The 16229-nt window shown below is 39.5% G+C and overlaps 1 protein-coding gene and 1 non-coding gene across 7 annotated transcripts in view; both read right to left on the bottom strand.

The window, feature by feature from the left end:
- Positions 1–16229, bottom strand: part of PARD3 (par-3 family cell polarity regulator) — a 547141-nt gene that overhangs the window by 42265 nt on the left and 488647 nt on the right. The gene's annotated exons all lie outside the window — the stretch shown is intronic.
- Positions 14010–14079, bottom strand: TRNAA-UGC (transfer RNA alanine (anticodon UGC)). Its single transcript has one exon. It is a non-coding gene; the product is annotated as a tRNA-Ala (tRNA).

Below are 16229 nucleotides of genomic sequence, written 5' to 3'. Positions count from 1 at the left end.
TGCAAGTCATACTACTTCTAACGTGCTGTGTTCCTCCATTGCTCAAGATTCCACAATTGCCTTTAAAAGGTATAATCTTCTGTAATCATTTTTTGGTGTTCGAAGCAATTACTTTCCAATGGGAAATGGAAGCCAGAGAACAGCAGCATCCAAAGACTGCAGAGCCCAGCAGTTTGCAAACTCTGACCTTCGATGCTATGCAGTTATTTGACCAAGTTAGTAAAAGGGCATCGGAGTGATTAACTTAACTAGCCCTTCGAACTAAACGAGCTGAAAGACTACTAAGACTATTTTTTCGGCATTCAGTTTGGAGATGGAACCTTGTTTCAATGTGTTCAATAGGATTATTGTGGTAGTGTTATTATTTTTGCTCTTCCTGCCCTCACAAAGTGAGTTTCACTTTGAAATAGAGGTAAAATGGATGAAGCATAAGAAGAAAGCATTCCTGATCTTTCACCTCTTCTAGCAGCAATATGCAGCTGTGCAGAGACATGGGCTTGGGTCATTAGGCATGTTGGAGAACTCCCCTTAGTTCTTTCTGCTTAGAAATATGGACAAATTTGCATTGGAACTGAATTAACCTTTGGATCTTGCACTTCTCTAAATTCTGCGATATATTTCTTGGCTCAAAAAATGTGTCTAATGCATTAAAAATACAAGTTTTTCAGGGCTAAATACATCTAGAAATGTGTGCACTGAGGTTATATATATTTAAACACATTTTGTGAGATATGTATTTAAATATAAATTTTGATAGTTTCCCTCCCCCAATTTTTTTTAGAAATTAATGCAAAAATGGGATGGATTCATGAATGAGAACATGCTAAATTGGTGAAGATCGGAAATTGATTATTTTTCCATCCATAGTCATTACTAAGGCAATAGCCAACCTGTTCCATGTTTGGCTCTGTGTGTTTCACAATTGGGGACCTTCTTGCAATATCCCAATTCTTACAATCAATGACCAATGTTTGCCTCTTGTCCTCCCTTCTTGAAAAATGCACATTCTTAAAGGCTTTAGTCCTGCTGCAGTTTGCTGCATTCATTTACTCTACAACAGCCTGCCTTGCTCCGCCAATTTAAAAGAAAAGAGATTGTTCTTTTGGACCAATATAGATTCAAAAAGCTTATTGCCCTACAATATGCTTTCAAGGTGGCAGATCCATTCCTTGATCTAGACCAGGATTCCAGAATGCTCTGGCCTAAGCCCAGGATTTAAGACAGAATTCTTTTTTTTTTTTTATGTTTAGTCAGTTTTAATTTCTGAAAAATAATTCAGAATTTATGTTGCCCAGTACGTATACATTTTTTTAAAAAAATCTTAAGACATATTACTACTATTCAATGACTTTTTCGTCACAAAACTCAGATTGTAATCTCTCCATGTTTCATGTAAGCATATTCAAAGAATTTGTTTAGTGGGAAACAGAACCAGTATACAACTGTGAATAAGCAAAGTACCATTTGATAAGCATAGTGTCAGTCCAGCTTCTTATTTCTAAGAATCCCAGGCATCTGAACTCAACCAGAACCACCACCTCACCACACACACACACACAGAGATCTAGCAATTCACACAATAAGGAATTCTCCAAAAGCAAAAATGGGAAACAGGTGCATTACCAGGTACCAAGAAATAGACTAAACGGGCAACAGGAATGGATGGTGTACTGGAGCAGCAGCTCTCACTTGACCGAACATCTGAGTCACTGCTATTTACTGGGAGGGGGAGGCTGCAGGCATTACTCAGTTTTAACTGGTGATTGCTTAGCCTACTCTGGTGTTGTTTTCTTCTAACAACCTCTATTTGTTTACACAATAGTTTGTTTGCTTGCTTGTTTGCTTGCTTGCTTGCTTATTTAAAAGGCCTTTAGCCCAATTTTAAGGCAACTCCCACACAAAGCTATTTATAACCATTTACAAATATAAATCCATAAAATCCATCTGAAAACCCATCTAAAACAATTAGAATATCAAATTCCATCCTTTGGAGGGGATACTGCAGAAATGGCTGTGTTCTATGTGACCACCAACCTAATGGTTTATACAGGTGAGCATCTCAGCAGAGCCTCTGAATTAGGGTAGCCACGACCTAAACCTTTACCTTTTACAGTGACAGCCAACACCATGGATGGTATTTAGACAAGTTCATGGAAGATGAACAGCTGCTAGCCATGATGGCTATATTCTACCTTCACTTTCAGAGACAGTATGCCCCTGAATGCCGGTTGGTGGGAATCACATGTTAGTAGAGTGCTGTTCTGCTCAGTTTCTGCTCTTGACCTTCCCACAGGAACCCGGTTGGCCACTGGGAGAATGTGCCATGGGCCCGAAGCAGCAGGCTCTTCTAACACCCTTATGTATCTCAGGCAGCACAAAGTATTGCTGTATTCCAGGAAAGCACTTAATTTTCAAGCTTCAACAGTATGAAACCCAAATCCCAAGTGCAACTCAGAAAAAGCATAGCCCTTGCCAGTCTAAAGCTGTTTGAAAAGGCCTGTCTACATCGCCAAAGGTTTGCATAGGCGCTCTCATGTTACAGGAATCCGTTCAGACCACAAATCTGACAGAACGAAAAAAATCCATACAAGTTGGTTGTTTTGCACATGAACTCATAGATCATCTGGTTCCCACTTTCATTCCCAGAACACATTTTACACCAGAGCATTCCCATATGAATACACAGCTCTATCCACCCCACAGCCTTCATTTGTTTCGATGAAGACTCTGGCATTTGCCCCCGCAAAGCTCGTTGCTATAATACAAGGAGGCAAGTGGAGATTAGCCAATGCCATGTGCAGAGTACAATATACTACTCACTATTTCTCATTATTGTATAGTACTCCTTCACCACAATATATATCAATACAGAGACCAGATATTTCACCAATGGGCACTCCAGAAACACTTAGCGAGATCAATTTCACCTGTGTTGCAATACAGTGCATTAGCTGGATGATCTTTATTTCAGTACATTTTACTAGCAGCAAAAATGAACAAATATTCCTTTTTCTCCCTGGATAATTGATCTATCAAGTTATGAAAATGATAGCTTTGAAAGAGTTCTTTCTTCTTCTTCTTTTTTTAAAAGTGAGGCAATTTTCAGTAGTATATGTTAGTTCATGAAAGCACTTTAATTTAGAATGATTATTAATCAACCTTCAGTTCAAAGAGCTTTCTAATTTAGAATAAAAATCTATATCTTGTCTCTTACATCCATATCAGTTACTAAAATATGAATGGCTGCATTTATTAGCAAATCTAAATAGGAGCAGATTTTTATTACTGCCCGAGACTGCATGGGGGTGGGGAGGTGGGGGGGGGGACAACACAGCTAGCCTGCCAACCTTGTCAACACATTGTCCACTGAGAATATTTTAATCTGAATTTTGCATATTTTAATGCACTGTGGCACTAAACACAATCTTTCATATCTATGAATTGGCAAAACTGTAGTGACATATTGGAACATGGCTGCTCTATCTCAATGCTCTTTTTTGGCAGTGATTTTTGCATAACCCAAGGGAATTCTTCACAAAACAGAGCATGGGGGCAGCTAGATTCAAAGCAGAAATGGCGAAGAGGTGGCACATAGACCGGATTTGACTCACAAAGCCCTTTTATCTGCTCCCATCACTAAATTTTAATCACTATATGATAATCAGCTTGGCCACCATTTTTACTTGTAATGTGGGGAAAACATTCTTTTCAAATGCTATTATCGAGTTGTATAACAGTGACTAAAAGACTGTGTGATGTCCACACACACAAACACATCGTTTACATCTTTACAACAGCCTTGTGAGGTGGTGTAGGCTTGGTGATTATGACTGGCTCAAGGTCAGCTAATAAGCTTTATGATCAGTAGGAATTTAAAGCTGGTGTCCCTGGCCACATAGTTTGTGGAGTACAGTGGTACCTCGGTTTACAGACTTAATCTGTTCTGGAAGTCTGTTCTTAAACCGAAACCATTCTTAAACCAAGGCACACTTTCCCTAATGAGTCCTCCTGCTGCCGGTGCCTTTCCACCATTCGGATTCCGTTCCTAGACCAAGGTAAAGTTCTCAAACCAGGACACTATTTCCAGTTTTGCAGAGTTTGTAAGCCAAATTGTTCTTAAACTGGACTGTTCTTAAACTGAGGTACCACTGTATTGATCTTAGTATTTACGAAAAAAAGATTTCAGCATATAGAATGGGCATTCATCCATCTCTAAATGCAAGCTTAATTCTCAGCTGGAACACTCATTATTTTAAATTTAATTTTACCTGGGCATTCATTGAGTAAAACATTTTTTAAAACACAAAGTTCATAGCAAGCAAATTTGTTTACTAGGTTTTCATGCAAAATTCAAAATTACGACTAAGTGTCTGTGTCTAAAAACCTGGTATGTAGTACAAGGTACTTTAAATCATTAACATGTCTGCTGCACAAACTTCCTTTATAAAATATTTAAAAGGTATATCCCAGGACTATGTATTAGTGAGGATATGAGATACATATAATTAATCAGTTGCTCTTTCTTCTTGTTAGCATATTCTTTGAGATGGTGTTTTTATAAAAAAAACAGCACAAGATACTATTTTGTCATGAAATTCAATGCGTCTGTATGACATACCACATTCTGACCCGAGGGAGCTGATCATGTCATAAGGGCATGTCATGCCAATGATAGCAGATGACTGCCTAAAAGACAAGAGCTAGACCATGTTTCAATTACTTTATCAATTAGCAGCAGCAATCAATAGCAGGAAAGAATAAAGAAACGGGTCAAAGGATGTCCGAGACGACACGACACCAGTGGGACAAATCTAGTAAATGTCAAACTTTTCAAAGATGAACCTTGATGCTTTATACAAAATGCACCATCTTGCAAACTTCAGATTTTAAGCCAACCAACCATGTCACAGAATTCTATCAATTTGAATGTAGGTGACTTCAGTCAGTTTATTCAGGTCACCCATTCAGTTGACAATTTCATTTCACTAGTTGGTTTCCTTCATAAGTACATTACTGGAAGAAAAATCAAACCCAGTGTCTTAGTTGGCCAGGATGGAAGAGAAGGATTCCAAATTTCTCAAGCTTGCTAGCCTATTATTTAAAAATTAAGCAGGAATTTTGTTTAAATTTTTGCAAGTACCTCTCCTATGGGATAAGTTTTTGGTTATTAAAATAGAAAGAGCTTTTGGCAATTTTTGTATAAAGTAATTTAGGCTGTGAGGAAGCTATCCAGTGCAACTTGAGAATTATATTGGTACACTTGAATTCTGCTTATCATTCTCTCCAGATAAAATCTGAAGAGGAGAAAAGCAAGATGATAAATATCATTTACTCTCAGGCCACTCCCAATGTGGTGGACTATAATTCCCATCAGCCCAGACCACAACCCATTTAGACAGGAATGATGGGAGTTGTAGCCCAGGGGTATCCATAGAGGGTTCCATCTCCATGATTTATCTAGCCATTAATTGGTTAGCATTATATCCTTCAGGGTTCAGAGATTTCATCTGTTATTGGCCACACACTTTGAAAATTTTTCCACAACTTGTATCCAAATGATGGCTTGGCACTAGCTGAAAGTGCTTTTCCTTATGCAAAGTGGAGCACCCAATTTTTTTGCCAATTTTCTCTTTCCTACTGCAGCCCCCTGGGTTTTACTGCATATTATTCGGGAAGGTTACCCAACCCTGAGGACTTTTGTGGGGGAGAGGGTCACAAGGGCCTCCTTCCAAGAGATTGGCGCAGATCAGGTGTACTGACTTGGGTAACTGCCACTGGATGCAGGCCATAATGTTTAGTGTGCGTGTGTGTGTTTTAAAGGCAGGTAGCAGTGTGGAAGGACAGATCGTGAAGCTGAGGCTCCAATACTTTGGAAAAGACCCTGATGTTGGGAAAGATTGAGGGCACAAGGAGAAGGGGACGACAGAAGACGAGATGGTTGGACAGTGTTCTCGAGGCTACAAACACGAGCCTGACCAAACTGCAGGAGGCAGTGGAAGACAGGAATGCCTGGCGTGCTCTGGTCCATGGGGTCACGAAGAGTCGGACACAACTAAACGACTAAACAACAACAACAGCAGGGTGGATGGTGAGATGGGAGCACTTCTCTGACCTGCTAGTGGCAGGTCCATGATGCTTACCAGGATAGCAAGGGATAAGTCAGGCAGCAGGGAGGTTGGCACTGTGCAAATGCATCAGCAGAAACACTATATTTCCTCTACCAGTGCAACTGCACATCACCAACCTCCCTACCTCTTTCCCAAAGCAGCAGTGACCAACCTGCTAAGAAGTCAAGTATGCCCACTGACATCACAGCCCACTGCCTGCTACTAAAGAAAGGAGTGATTCTCAAGATGCTGAATTGTATGCCCAGGACCAATAAGATGCCTTTTTGTGAAGAAACTCAGAACAAGGAGAACCATGTTTGTAGCCCTGGTTATATACTTAAAAAAACCCCCAACAAATATGATGGGTTGAATTCAAGAAATAAATCTGCACTGCTACCAGAAAGACTGTTTTTGACTTGTCAGGAAAAATGCACAAGAAAAGCTGTCTCCAGATCTTTAAGGGTTTGTGAGCACTTTTGAAAAAGCAGAGAAACTGTTATGGGCATCCCACACAGCAACCTATTTTACTAGCTATAACAGAATGTTCCTTTAGAGCTTAATTTCAGTGGCCAGAAGGGTGAGTGGAGAAGATCCTGTGAGCATCAGCGAAGGCCTCTAAGGGTGCAGGTGCACCCAGGGGTGCCATGTTAGCAACCCCCTATGTTTTCACAAACTGTTGTGCAAGACTTTGCCCAAGGTCATTCTCAAGACATGTTTATATATTATGGTTTATATTTTCCTCATTCAGCTTCTTATAACATAATGCAGTGATAGCCAGTTTTGGACTTCAACACGCATCAGCTCCAGAAAGCATGGGCAACAGTCAGGGATGATGGGAGTTGGAGTCTAACTTCTGCCTTCTGCCAACTTTTGTGCATGCATTGCACCTTTTTCCTTTCCAGTCACGGTTCCTTGGATCCAAGCTAATGAAATATGTTTTCAGCAGAAGGTATATGAAGAAATGTAAAACTAGAGAGAAACAAAACAATCAGCTTTACAGGCTTACTGAGAGTTTTGAACTAGAAATATACAAGTGCTAAGCATTTATTTAGTCTCCCCAAATTCCTTATCTCAAGAGAAAGCAAATCCCTTTTATTACACTCAGGCTCATGGCATTGTATTTCTCTCATTGAATTTAGATGCTATATAGTTAGCTCAGCAATGAAGGCTGCCCTTTGCAAAAATGCATTCATATTAGATATATGAAAATGGGCTAATGAGTGTTTCAGACAACACTGGAATCAACCATAAATCATTTCAATAGAATAACAAATCACCTTTATTTAATAACAGTTGTCTACTGAAAATTAAATCTCCTAGCTTGACATGATCTAAAAGAAATATATTATTATAAATAAGGTGGCCCATATCAATTTATTTCATCTATGTCAAGTAATGGTAAATAATTAATAAAGTTGTCCAGTTTGGGACTTACTTGAATTTAGAGAAACAACAGGGAATTCTCCTTGTTGGGTTTCCTTTTTAAAAAAAAGAAGATCAAGTGCTGATATTATTTGTGTGGACAGAAAGCAATATTAAGCTCCTGGACAATGCAGCTATATGGGAATTTAAGAACAAACAAGATTCAGATAGATCAGGAAAAGAACTGAATAAAATAATAATATCCCCAAGTGAAGGAATCATATAAGTACAGCAGATAACCAGAGCAGAAGGGAATATGCACAGATCTGGTGATTAAAAAATGATGAATTATGAGCTTGTTAGACACAAGTCCACCTGTTTATCCACCAACAGGCACAATTAGCATTTAAAGCTGCTGACGCTGGAAGTGGTATAATTTGTTTATAGCCGCCGCTTATGGGAAAGGTTGAATTACGTATTTGCAAGCCACTTAATAAACACAGAAGAGACATGCTCTGTCTCTTGGGCTCAGCTTGCCACCTGCATTCCCCCCCACCATGCACCCCAGGTTTACCAATCAATACAGCAACGTAGGCAGTGACCTCAGAGCAGGTTTTGTGTTCTATACCACCCTTCCTAAGAGGAGAAAGCTTCCATGCACAGAGCCAATCAAAAGGGAATTCAAAAAGAAGCACGGAATGCCAAACACCTACAAGACACAGCTCAGATCGCAAAAGGTAAAGCTGCAATCTGGCACAAAGTGAGTCTCTCTGAGCATTAATATTCAATGCTGCTAAAAGTGTGCGTGCGTGCACTTCCAACAATTAAATGCATAGCTTTCTCTGTGGTCAATAGAAAATGATTAGCAATACTTGTGCACTTAAGGGTAATATTCTCCAGCACTTGCATCCAGAATATCTTCGCACTTAACCCTCAAGCCAATTATAATGATGCTTGTGCAATGGTCATGGTTTTCTCCTTTTTGTTAAGCACTGGGTTTAATAAATACGACTGTTGCCATGGTTAAAGCAACTCCATGTGCTGCCTTGATACAAGATGTTCATTTGAAAGCTTCTAACAGACAGGGCTTAGAAAAAGGCTGGCCAAATTCTAGGCTCAGCTTGGAAGATGCCAGAAATATTAAGCACACAAGGATTATCAAGTGGTAAACTTTTCTTCAATCCTGCAACATCTGGATCCACAAAGAGCCAAGGAGAGGATTTCATGGAAGATGATCTCAATTGTTTAGCAAAGAGTGGCCAAGCATTTCTTTGCAAAAGTGGGGCCTTTCCAGGATCAGTTTCTTCCCAAGATGAGCATGTTAAAGCTACAGTTGCTGTTGTTGTTTTTAAACCCTTTATGCTTTTGCCTAAATTAGGTTGGGCAGAGCTATCCATTTGGTCAAGCAACCAACAACGTTTCTCCCAACTTCTTGATAAAACACTCCAGGAAATAGCTCTCTCCCTCATGCTGACAGTTCTGCTACATTCTGTGTTGTAACTGAGCTTCTTCCCCCATTCTAATTGCTGCAACTTCTTACTTTTTGCCAAAATTAAAAGAATATTATGGGATAGTAGGTGTCAATCTTAACCTCACAGTGCTGTTTTATCCTTTAGTTATGCCATTTTGACAAGGATTGGAGAGTAAGCAAGATAGTGATGGAAGGGTGGGATGCAGGGCAGAGTAAGGATCATATGAGAAAGGAGCAGAGAAGCAGTCAGCTAAGTCCAGCCCCATTTCCCAGGTAAAACAATGCATCCTATGGCTTGTTGTTGTTTAGTCATTTAGTCGTTTCCGACTCTTTGTGACCCCATGGACCAGAGCACGCCAGGCACTCCTGTCTTTCACGGTCTCCCGCAGCTTGGTCAAACTCATGTTAGTAGCTTCGAGAACACTGTCCAACCATCTCATCCTCTGTCGTCCCCTTCTCCTCGTGCCCTCAATTTTTTCCTACATCAAGGTCTTTTCCAGGGAGTCTTCTCTTCTCATGAGATGGCCAAAGTATTGGAGTCTCTGCTTCAGGATCTGTCCTTCCAGTGAGAACTCAGGGCTGATTTTCTTCAGAATGGAGCATCCTATGGCAGTGCTTCCCAATTAGCTAACTACTGTGGAACCCCTGTTTTTCAAAAGCCAAGCCATGGATCCCCTACTTTTGAAAATGTTGATGTACATCTATGAAATTTGAAAGACCAGAGTACCAAAGTAAGTATGTACCGTGTGGAAAAGGGACTCTTAATGGTCACCTCAGTGATCCTGACATTGATGCAAGTCTTGATTGGGGCTTATGTGGGGGGTATAATCAGGAATGACATCATGCTTGTGGATGAAGGGATGCAGGGAGAATGTCTGCTGTTGTCATTGGTACATTACATCTCTCTCTCCCCCCCCCCCCAACACACACTGCTGCTATTGTGCTTTCAAAGCTACTGCTGAGGAATCACAGGATCCTAACTAGCTACGCTGGTGTACGCTACGGCATAGCAGCTGCCAGAGTATTGGCCTGCTCATTCCTTAAGGGAAGAGTCAATACTTTTTCATTTCCTGGAGACATCTCATACAATTCCAGTAATCTCTAATGATCCAAAACAATTAGCAACAGTTTCCCTTTCCCCTTAATTAGGGTTATATTCTTCTGGCCAGCTAATTTGCGTATTTCAAGCATTTTCACACTTAGCAACTTTTAATTTGCAATTTACAGATACATTTGTTCTTAATTGCAGGTCAATAGAATACACAGTTTAGAGCATGTGCTCTAAATAGTTAAATAGGTAGCTGAAAAGCTGCTAAAAGATATGGGTAGGAAGAAATAAAAATACATTTTTTTTTGCAAGTGCAATAAAGGAAACAGTCTGAAACATCAATTTCTAATAAAAAATAAAAGACAACAAAATGACCTGATGCTGTTGATATATACCCAGATAGTAAGAAGCTTTACTAGAGATATATAAAAATAACCCTAAGTAAAACAGATTGTTTACATTATGAAGAAACCAATTTTAGCTGCTTAGCTGTTTGGCAGTGAGCACAAGCTAGGTGAACTATGAAGCACTTATCATTTGATGATGAAAATATGGTTGTTTAGAAGAGATAACATTTAAAGAAATCTCTGGGTGCAAGGATTTCTTGAATGCAGTGTTTCAAACAGTATGGAATTCATCCCCTATCTATAAAATACAGTTAACCTATTTCTATTTCATAAACAAAGTTCATTTTAATTGAGTAACTGGAACTGATAAGCAAGAATGCAACATATATAAAGATAAAAAACTTTACACAGCCCTAAAAAATCAGGAGACATTTCAAGAATTGCCCATGATACTCAAAAATTATTTGGAGTTCATTGATATTATGCACTGTGCTCACTTTAAAAGGAACGGGATCAAAGGCAAGCACCATCACAATTGTGCAAACTCATGAGTCCTTGGGCCAGTTCATATGACTGGCAGTCTCCATGCAATGGCTTCCCTGAGCAAGTGGGGCCTCCAGTGGGCTGCTTGACCCAGAGTGGGATTGTGAAGAACCTGTGAGTCCAGTGTAAAGGTAAAAGGTAAAGGGACCCCTGACCCTTAGGTCCAGTCGTGGATGACTCTGGGGTTGCGGCGCTCATCTTGCTTTATTGGCCGAGGGAGCCGGCGTACAGCTTCCAGGTCATGTGGCCAGCATGACTAAGAAGCTTCTGGCGAACCAGAGCAGCACATGGAAACGCCGTTTACCTTCCCGCCGGAGCAGTACCTATTTATCTACTTGCACTTTGACATGCTTTCGAACTGCTAGGTGGGCAGGAGCTGGGACCGAACAATGGGAGCTCACCCCATCGCAGGGATTCGAACCGCCAAGCTTCTGATCGGCAAGTCCTAGGCTCTGTGGTTTAACCCACAGCGCCACCTGCGTCCCCAGTGTACACTGAGCAAATTACAAGGCAGAGGACTTCCACAGACTTCACTCCATCAACATTCACAGCAAAAAGAAGGAGTGAAAGAACAATAAATGGTAAACAAGGGAACGCCATCACAGCCAAGAGAATTCTTGTGGTCTGAAAGATGGAGTGGAAGCCCAGATTTCAAGTTAAAGGAACCAAAGTCTGAATCAGGTCCACACCAGAATTCCAGTCTATGAAACTATATTGCTATACTGCTCTGCTCCTCGGAGAGTCTTTGTTGAAATAGCAACTTTGTTGAAAGAGCAAGTAGCAACTTCAGAGATCATTTATTGGAGAAGAGCCATACTACCTATCCAAAATGGAGAGAGAGAGAGGAAGCCCTGTGGCCACTGTTAGTTTTCCAAAGAGGAAAATCCCAAGCATGGAGTTCAAAGTCATAGTTAAAGTTGTATCTAGTTTGACCCTTCATAGTTGCTTTGGTAGCACAGAATAACAGATAGGAGATGATACTTTTTATTTGGACTCAATATTGTTTAAAATGCAAGATTTTAGATTGTGCCTAGATTACATGTTAAGAGAAAAAGAGCTGCTGGGAGCATCAGGTTTACTCAAGGATTCAGGGAGGAAGTTTAAACAACCTTTTAATTAAGGTTAGAAACAGGCCACATGGCTGGTATGGTTTCAAGCTACAAAAAGACAACGTTCCTGGAACAAAGCAGTAAATAAAAAATGCATGTTCCCTTTGGAATAAGCTCTTTCCTGTGTCTTAGTGTCCTTTAACTGATAAATTTGCTGCACTTTAATCTGAATAGGAAAGATGATCAACCTCCGTAAAACAAGCTGGCCTCAACCTTTTTTACGGGTGCCAGCTGGCTTTGGAAAAGCTAGCATTAAAGAGCTGCGTTCCACAAAGTTAATGGGATATTCACATCTTGCATTACCTTTGGGAATGCAAATTTGGTCAAACTAATAATTTTAACTAATCTGGGTACTCTAAAATGGGCTTTTAAAACAAGCTGCATTTCTGATCCAAAATGGTTACACTTAGCAGATCCTGACTTTTCAATAAAATATTCCCACCATGCTCATTAAATTAAGCTTCTGTTCTGAACCCACCTATCTAGTGACCTGATTAGCAATAGGGATGCATGAACATGCCATAATAATAATAATAATAATAATAATAATAATAATAATAATAATAATTTATTTATACCCCGCCCATCTGGCTGAGTTTCCCCAGCCACTCTGGGAGGCTTCCAATTGAGTTATAAACGATACAGCATTAAATCCATTTAAATCAATCCATTCCAATATTCACTGACACTTTCAGATGGCATTTTCTTTCCCTGCAATTGGTTTATTTTTCACAAGTCTGTGTTCTATTTCACTGTCCACTTGTGCAGAAATATATGCATTTTACACATATATGTTTATTTATCAAACAACACACACACATATATCAGCTATCAAAATATATTTACTAATCAGTTACCTTCCCTGTGTATTATCTTTCAAAGTTAATGAATTTATAGAAGAATAGCAGCAAAAACACCTTAAAGAAAAATTAATGAATTGACTAATGGTTCATCACAAAGCCATCCATGGTTACAAACCAAGCCATTTCTCCAAAGTATGTGGAGTTAGGATTGCAAAAACTCTTGCCTGCCTTGAGTTATCAGTTCAGTAAAAAATTGTCATTCTATCTCATTTCCCTCATTCAGGCATCTAAGAGGAAAGTTTAGTTTTAAGTTAAGAAAACTTCAAGTCGGGAGGGAAAGAAAGAAGAAATTTTAATTTCAATTTCAAAGATAAAGATTGGTCATAATGGGCAGTCAAATCCATATGGTTCTCCCCACTTTGACAAAAAGGCTTGGACTTTACTAAGGAGCACAGATAAAATCTACAGATAACAAATGATCAATTCTTTCCACAGTAAAGCAGCAATAATGAGAGATACATTCCATTGGTTTTTTTAAAATTCACAACAGGAAGCAGATTGAGGCTGGAATCCTTATCCAACTTGTCTGAAAATTAGTTTCATTAAATTCCATGGGATTTCCTTCTGAATAGACATGATTAGGATTGAAGCCGTAGTGCATATAGGCTGCCTTTGGCAACAAACAACACTTAAGAAACAAGAAAAGCAAAGAGGCACTTGTAAACATCAATGAATATGTAAATGGAGTATATTGCAAATCAATTTACCTATCTATTTACATATAATGTGTGCATTTTTTTCTTTTTAAAGTTCATTGTAGATAACGAAAGCAAATAGTTTTTATGGCAAGAGTCTGTGCCACAGTGGGGGCTGAATGGGCGTAAGGAATGAAATTCACTATATAGTCTGTTTGCAATGGATTGCTCTGACATCCCTAGTTTAGCAACTAGTCTTGCTGTAAGGCTACTAAGAGCAGCAAACAAAGAGTGGTGGCCCAGAGCTCTTCTCCATCATATAAAACTACAATATCTGCAAAACTTGCAGCTACAAACCACTACACCCTCCACACCCCCATCCCACTTCTAGGATAGCAACCTACCCAGGGGCTCAGTTTTGGCTCTGGGGCCTCTAGCTATTGATCCACCTGCATCGGTATTGTCTGCAATGACTGGGAGTGCCTTTCCAGGGTCTCAGGCAGTGGTCTCCCCCAAGCCCTACTTGGAGATGTCAGGGATTGAACCTGGGACCTTCTGCATGCAAGGCAGAAGCTCTACCACTGAGCTATGGCCTTTCCCCATATAAAAAGAACTCATCAGCTCAAAGTGAAATAGAACCTACCTCCACACAGAATGCCTAAAAAAACCCCTGGTGTTGAGCACATTAAATGCAGAGAAGAAGAAGAAGAAGAAGAAGAAGAAGAAGAAGAAGAAGAAGAAGAAGAAAGAAAGAAAGAAAGAAAGAAAGAAAGAAGATGCCATAGCTGCAGCCGCCACCACTGCTAATATTCATCACTATAAGAAACTGGTATTTCACTCAATCAAACCAAAAAACAGTATGTGGGGTGGGGAGAGGCAGACAGACACCTCATCAAATTCTAAACATGGTTGAAAATATTCTTCCAAATGTATGCAACAGACCAGGATTAATAAGCATTCCACCATCTAAAGCTGTCACATAAAATTGCACTTCTCCTCATAACCAAACTAGATTTTCTATATAAATTACACTGAACATCATCAACTCAGACACATTTGTACTAAGCACAGATTTATCTTTGAGCTAGTTATCCAATACTAACATGACACAGCTAATAAATTAAGACAGCTTTATGGGAGTTTTAACCTGAAATCTGAAGTCTACAGCAAGTAATAAAAGCATTAAAATCATATTTGCCTTGGATAATCTAAAAACATGAATTTTATCATATCTTTGTATGTACCCCGGTTTTAACATATTGTAGGACTGTAAATGGATAAGGATGTTCAAGGGCCTTATTTTAAGTCAAACATGGAAAACCTCTACTAGTGAAGAAAACTATGATATGAAACAAAGAGTAGCTGTATTATGATGTCAGTATAAACTATGATTTAAAGTTATGGGACTTGGGCTTGTGTGCTGCCCTTCCCCCCCTTTGCTCTGGAAGAGAGTGGAAGCTTTCATTCTCTTTTTGGCTAACCACAGTTTGTTGCTTCGTCCAAACCTGAACAAACTGTGGTTACTGTGAACTTTACTGAAACAAGCCAGCTTCAAAGCTTGGCTTATCGAAGAGTGACTTCTTTCAATTATTATTTTAAGAGGGAAATAAAAAGGGAAACTTACCAGGAACAATCCAGACTGGACAAACCAGACTGGATTGCTGAATTAAAGGATTCTAACGAATCAACTTGCTTCCAATAAATTGCAAAGGGTTTAGCTTGAGTGGGTGGCTGTCTTGTGTCAGACAAGCAGTCCTACAGAGCCTTTTTATCTCTAGTCGGCAATACTAGCACTAAGTATTCAGGTCAACGGAATGTGTCAGATAAGTGCTGTGACAACTCTGCTGCTGCTAACTCTTCTAAGTTATCTTTCTGGAGCACAAACTAGATGGAAAAGCCAGATGTTTTAAATCTCCAAAGCCTTGGCAGGGCTGTGCTGTGAAGCTAGCAGGCAACCAACTGGGAGGAAGGGAGCGGCTTGCTGGGAACATCCCCCAAATTAACCTGTTTGATCTTTCACACATACCAAAGATCTTTTCCTGTTCTTCGAAAGCTCCTTCACACTGTCAGAGGTAACCACCTCCAGACTTTGTTGAAGTTTTGTTGGAGATAGAACAGCTTTGTTCTAAAGTTAGACTGTTCGAAAGAAACCATCATTCCCTCTCCCTATAAAGTGACCTTACTGTTGGAAACAGAAGGTTAAAAGAAATGCTTTCAACTTTCTGATGGCAAACAGTAGCCAGTAGTTATAAAGCAGATAAGTGTCTTCAGACTATATATAATCACACTTACTGAACTGGTGAATAAAAGAGTGATTAATTGCAGGAAATAGTCTAGGATTTTACTCTTGCTGAAATGATGCTTCTAATCAGCTTTATATGAAGCTTTAAAATTATAATTCAGTATGCCTTTCTATAATATTCTACTGTGTACAACATGTTTTTGCCAGCCACCTTTGAGACCTTCAGTCAAAAGGCTGGTAGTAAATATTTTAACAAAATAAACTGCTAGGATTTTCACAACATTAAGGGATGAACCTTTCAAGACCAAAGCACAACACCAAAGGTTCCCCTATACTAATTAACATAGTAGCTGCAAAGTTGCATTTCACATTATTCTTCTAATAATTTTTCCTTGCAATCATGCAGGTGAAGTAAGCCCCCTTTTTAGCTACCATGAAGATGTAAATGGCAATTTGTGTCCCTATTAAAATAAGGCTTGCACAATGTGAAAGATAGGCTATG

The sequence above is a fragment of the Podarcis muralis genome, chromosome 12 (genome assembly GCF_964188315.1).
Source record: "Podarcis muralis chromosome 12, rPodMur119.hap1.1, whole genome shotgun sequence".
In the NCBI taxonomy this organism is placed as follows: domain Eukaryota; kingdom Metazoa; phylum Chordata; class Lepidosauria; order Squamata; family Lacertidae; genus Podarcis; species Podarcis muralis.
The sequence above is the reverse complement of the archived record's forward strand: the minus strand, read 5'-3'. Positions and strand labels throughout refer to the sequence as shown.